We start from the raw sequence: 4,548 nt of genomic DNA, 5'->3' as shown, positions 1-4,548 counted from the left end.
TTCTTTGGAATCCAATCTAGCGTTTCTGCATCTCCGGTGAAAGGTTCTCTCGATTTCTACGTCAAAAAGAGATTTTATTGAGGGCTCTCCTCGCATACACATATTAGTGAATTAAATTATATAAATGACAGAAAAATAATTTTATTACAGAGTAACAAAATTTTAATTCAACTAAAAGTAAACTCTATATTTTGGCAGTCCCCGACAACGGCGCCAAAAACTTGATCGGAAAAATAGCAAGTGTACTATTTTGCATATTATAGTAATAAAGGGGAAATTCCACAAATGTCGATCTCAAGGACTACAAGTTAATATCGAGTTCAAATTATCGTTCAATTAAACAAAAACAATTGTTGGGGGGTTTTTAGATTCATATATAAAAATAAAGGCAAAAGAACATAATACTGTAAAAATAAGGGTTTGCAAGATACGAGGAACAATGCCAGGGAAGGTGTATGATTTGTCCCTTTAATAACTCCGAGTCACTATTGCATCAACAAATATCAATTACTACCAGTTCTCAAGGGTATTTTCTCCTAAGTCCTTGGTGAGAAAACCTTTAATCATTTTACCCTAATTTCTATGTCCATATGCAATTGGGGTGAGGTTAAACTTTATTATATCAAGAATGCTCTGATTCATACAGGGTATTCCTAGTCCTAGGTGATATGTATTTCAGAGTAATCTTATGAAAACCTTACCAATGGTGGTCCAGCCTAATTGATAACCATATTACAATCTCGATTGGTCCGAAAGAGAAAGCATTAAACACATCAAAAGATTACCGTAAAAATAATATTATAAATACAATCATAAACTCATAGTCATTACAATTCTAAAGCAGGGACACCCCCTAGCATTGGGGGGTTTAGCTACTCATATTGTTCAAAACAAATTCAAGATAAAAATACACATTACAACTAATTGGATGACTTGGATCTTCAATCGCTTCCGCTCATGAAAACCTTCCGCTCTCCAAATTCCTTTATCTCTATAATCCTTGATTGTCTGACAATTCTATGTTTTCCTCATTCCCAAATGATCTTTTCTCTTGTAGAAACTCTCCTAATATAGTGAAAAATACCTAGGCAAAAGGTGTAAATCTCCAAAATGTTCATGCAGCTCAAGCCCAATGAAAAGCCCAAAAATGGGAAAAATATGCGCCTGGGCTGCAACGGGTGGCCGCGTCAGCTCTCTTCTTTGCCTGACACACCCAAGGCGCTCTACCACGCCCTCCAGTTGACCTGACAAGGCCGTGTCAGCTTACACGAGCGACCGTGTCAGACCTCTGTCTTGGTGCTTCCTGGATTAATTTGCCTTCTGCCTAACACGACTCGTGTCAGACGACACGGGTGGCCGTCTCAGGACTCTTGTGCTAAGTATTTTTCTTTCCTCAATTTCCATAACTTCTCATTGTCTCGCATCAAGTCCCTCAGATCTTCTACCTGAACCTGGAGGACAAAAACACAGACAACCCACACATAAAATCGTGAAAACATAAAATAAAATTGACAATTAATAAAAATGCTCAAATAACTTACGGAAATGAAAATTGACTTTAAAGGTACCATAATGCGTGCACAGTGTCTCCAAAATCCTTGGTTTCTTGTCGGATAAGCAACGAAAACATAGTGAAAATCGTGACCGATCACTTACCTCTTCTTTCTCCAGAATGCAAGTGGGGTGCATAGGAGTCTTTGTTGGTTTGCTTTCTGACATTTCAAACTTCTTTAGAATGTCTTTTATGTATTTGCTTTGATATACATAAGTAGCATTTGATGTTTGATTGATTTGAATTCCCAAAAAGAACTTTAGTTCTTGCATCAGACTCATTTCGAATTCAGCCTGCATTAGCTCAGAAAATTCTTGACAGACATAGGGGTTAGCAGAACCAAAAATTACGTCATCAATATATATGTATATGACAGATCATAAGGTTGTTTCTGATGTTTTTACAGAAGAGAGTATAATCAACTTTGCCTCTGATAAAATCATTTTCCAGAAGAAAAGAACCCAGTCTTTCATACCAAGCTCTGGAAGCTTGTTTCAGACCATAAAGAGATTTTTTAGTTTAAAAACATGTTCTGGACATTTTGAGTTTTCAAAACCCGGAGGCTGATGAATATACACCTCTTCAAAAATATATTCATTCAGAAACGCACTTTTGACATCAATCTGATACAAGTAAATGGATAGATTCTAACCTGGCGACTGGAGCAAAGGTTTCATTACAGTCAATACCTTCTTGTTGACTATAACCTTATGGCATCAGTCGTGCTTTGTTTCTGACCACTTCACCATTTTCATTGAGTTTGTTTCTATGCACCCATTTGGTTCCAATCACGTGGGTTCCCTTGGGTTTTGGTACAAGATCCCAAACATCGTTCTTTGCAAATTGATCAACTTCTTCTTTCATTTCCAGAATCCATTCTTTGTCTTGAAGTGCTTCTTCACATGATGTTGGCTCTATCAAAGATACTAGTCTCATAAGTGTTTCTTCAGAACCTTTGAATGTTGATCTTGTTCTGACAAGTTTTGTTTTGGTCCCCAGAATCAGTTCTTCAAAAATGTTTTGTCTATTTCTTGATCTTTTATGATTTATTGTGACTTCGGGTGCTTCTGAAATTCCCTTTTCCGCTTCTTCATATTCTTTAGCCTTTTCCTCAAAACCTGCAAGTGTTATCTCCAATTCTACAAAATTCTCAACTAGCTTTGACTTTTCAAAGTCAAGCTTATCATCAAATTTGACATGTATTGATTCTTTCACAATTAATGTTTCTGTATTATATACTATATAGGCTTTATAGCGTTCTGAATATCCCAACATAATACATTTTTGTGCTTTCGAGTCAAACTTGTTCGAATTATCTTTAATATTTAGGATAAAACAAGAACATCCAAAGGGATGAAAGTACGAAATGTTGGGTTTTCTTCCCTTACACAGTTCATAAGGAGTCTTCTCCAGAATAGGTCTAATAGAGATTCTACTCTGAATATAACATGTTGTATTCATCGCTTCAGCCCAGAAGTGCTTAGCTACATTTGTTTCATTGATCATGGTTTTGGCCATTTCTTGGAGAGTCATATTCTTCCTTTCTACAACTCCATTTTATTGTGGAGTTCTAGGATAGGAGAAATCATGGGATATTCCAATAGAATCAAAAATCTCTTCAAAAAGTTTATTTTCAAATTCGACATCATGATCACTTTTGACTCTGATGAGTTTAGAGTCAAATTCATTTTGCACTTTTAAGCAGAAACTAGTAAACACAGAGTGTGACTCATTCTTGTGTCTTAGGAATTTTACCCATGTCCAACGACTATAATCATCAACAATGACAAGTCCATACTTCTTACCATTAACTGACATTGTCTTAACAGGTCCAAACAAGTCAATGTGAAGAAGTTCCAGAGGCTTAGAGGTAGAAACAACATTTTTATTTTTGAAAGTTGTTTTAGAAAATTTTCCCTTCTGACATGCCTCACAAAGAGCATCTGAAGAAAACTTCAGCTTAGGTAGTCCTTTGACTAACTCAAGTTTATTTAGCTGAGAAATCCTCCTCATGCAAATATGACCCAAGCATCTATGACATACCTGTAAGACCCCAATTTTGTCCCTAAGATCCCTCATGGCATCATAACATTTCATTTGCATAGCCTCAAGGATCATTAGCATCTTGGTTCCCTTTGCCTTTGGGTGGGACCTTCTGTGAGATGGTTTGAGGTCACCAAGCATGCTTTAATTGTATATCATTGCTTTTCTCTTTTTTTTTACTAACCAAAAGCACAAAAATATGTCACTAACATCTTTTATTTTGTAGCTTGAGCAATTACAAGGTCCAAAGCTTCAAGGAGATCATTAGTACAAAGACATGGTCAAGAGGAGATGATAGAAAGCATGGTAATGGTCCCCAAAGCTCTCATCCATCAAATATTCCTCCCTAGTACCTCAATGCATCATTTTGATCAAAGCAAGTCAAAGGGCTTGAGGCTTTGTTCTTCAAGGAAACCCTAATTCATCTGTGAACCACAATGCCTTGCTCATGAAGCAACCTCATCCCATGATCAAATAAAATCAAGGGAAGTTCTTTAATTCATCATTCCATGCATATTTGAACTTATTTGAGTATCCTCAATCATCAATTCATCAAGATATGAGGCATGGACTTGAGAAGTTGATCAGTCAATTCATCTGACTATTTTGAAATGCACTGAGACCTAACGCTTTATATGTTGGTCAAATGGAGATTGTTCCAAAATAAACAATGTTCTTAAGGACAATATGAACAACTTTCATGTTCATAAAAAATTGATTTGAAGCTTGGAAGGCCATCTGCCACTCCAATACATTATAGGTCATTTTGACTGAAACCCTAATTGTAGGTCAACTTCCCAAGGACATAACTCATTCATTTTTTATGATTTTGAGGTGGGATCAAATGCATTGGAAATATTAATATGTCTACTTCAAATTTATGTTGAACAAAATTCCAAAATCTCAAATGAAATACATGTGATAATGCAAGACATTATAGGTCCTTTTTGACC

The sequence above is a fragment of the Lathyrus oleraceus genome, chromosome 5 (assembly GCF_024323335.1).
Source record: "Lathyrus oleraceus cultivar Zhongwan6 chromosome 5, CAAS_Psat_ZW6_1.0, whole genome shotgun sequence".
In the NCBI taxonomy this organism is placed as follows: domain Eukaryota; kingdom Viridiplantae; phylum Streptophyta; class Magnoliopsida; order Fabales; family Fabaceae; genus Lathyrus; species Lathyrus oleraceus.
The sequence above is the reverse complement of the archived record's forward strand: the minus strand, read 5'-3'. Positions refer to the sequence as shown.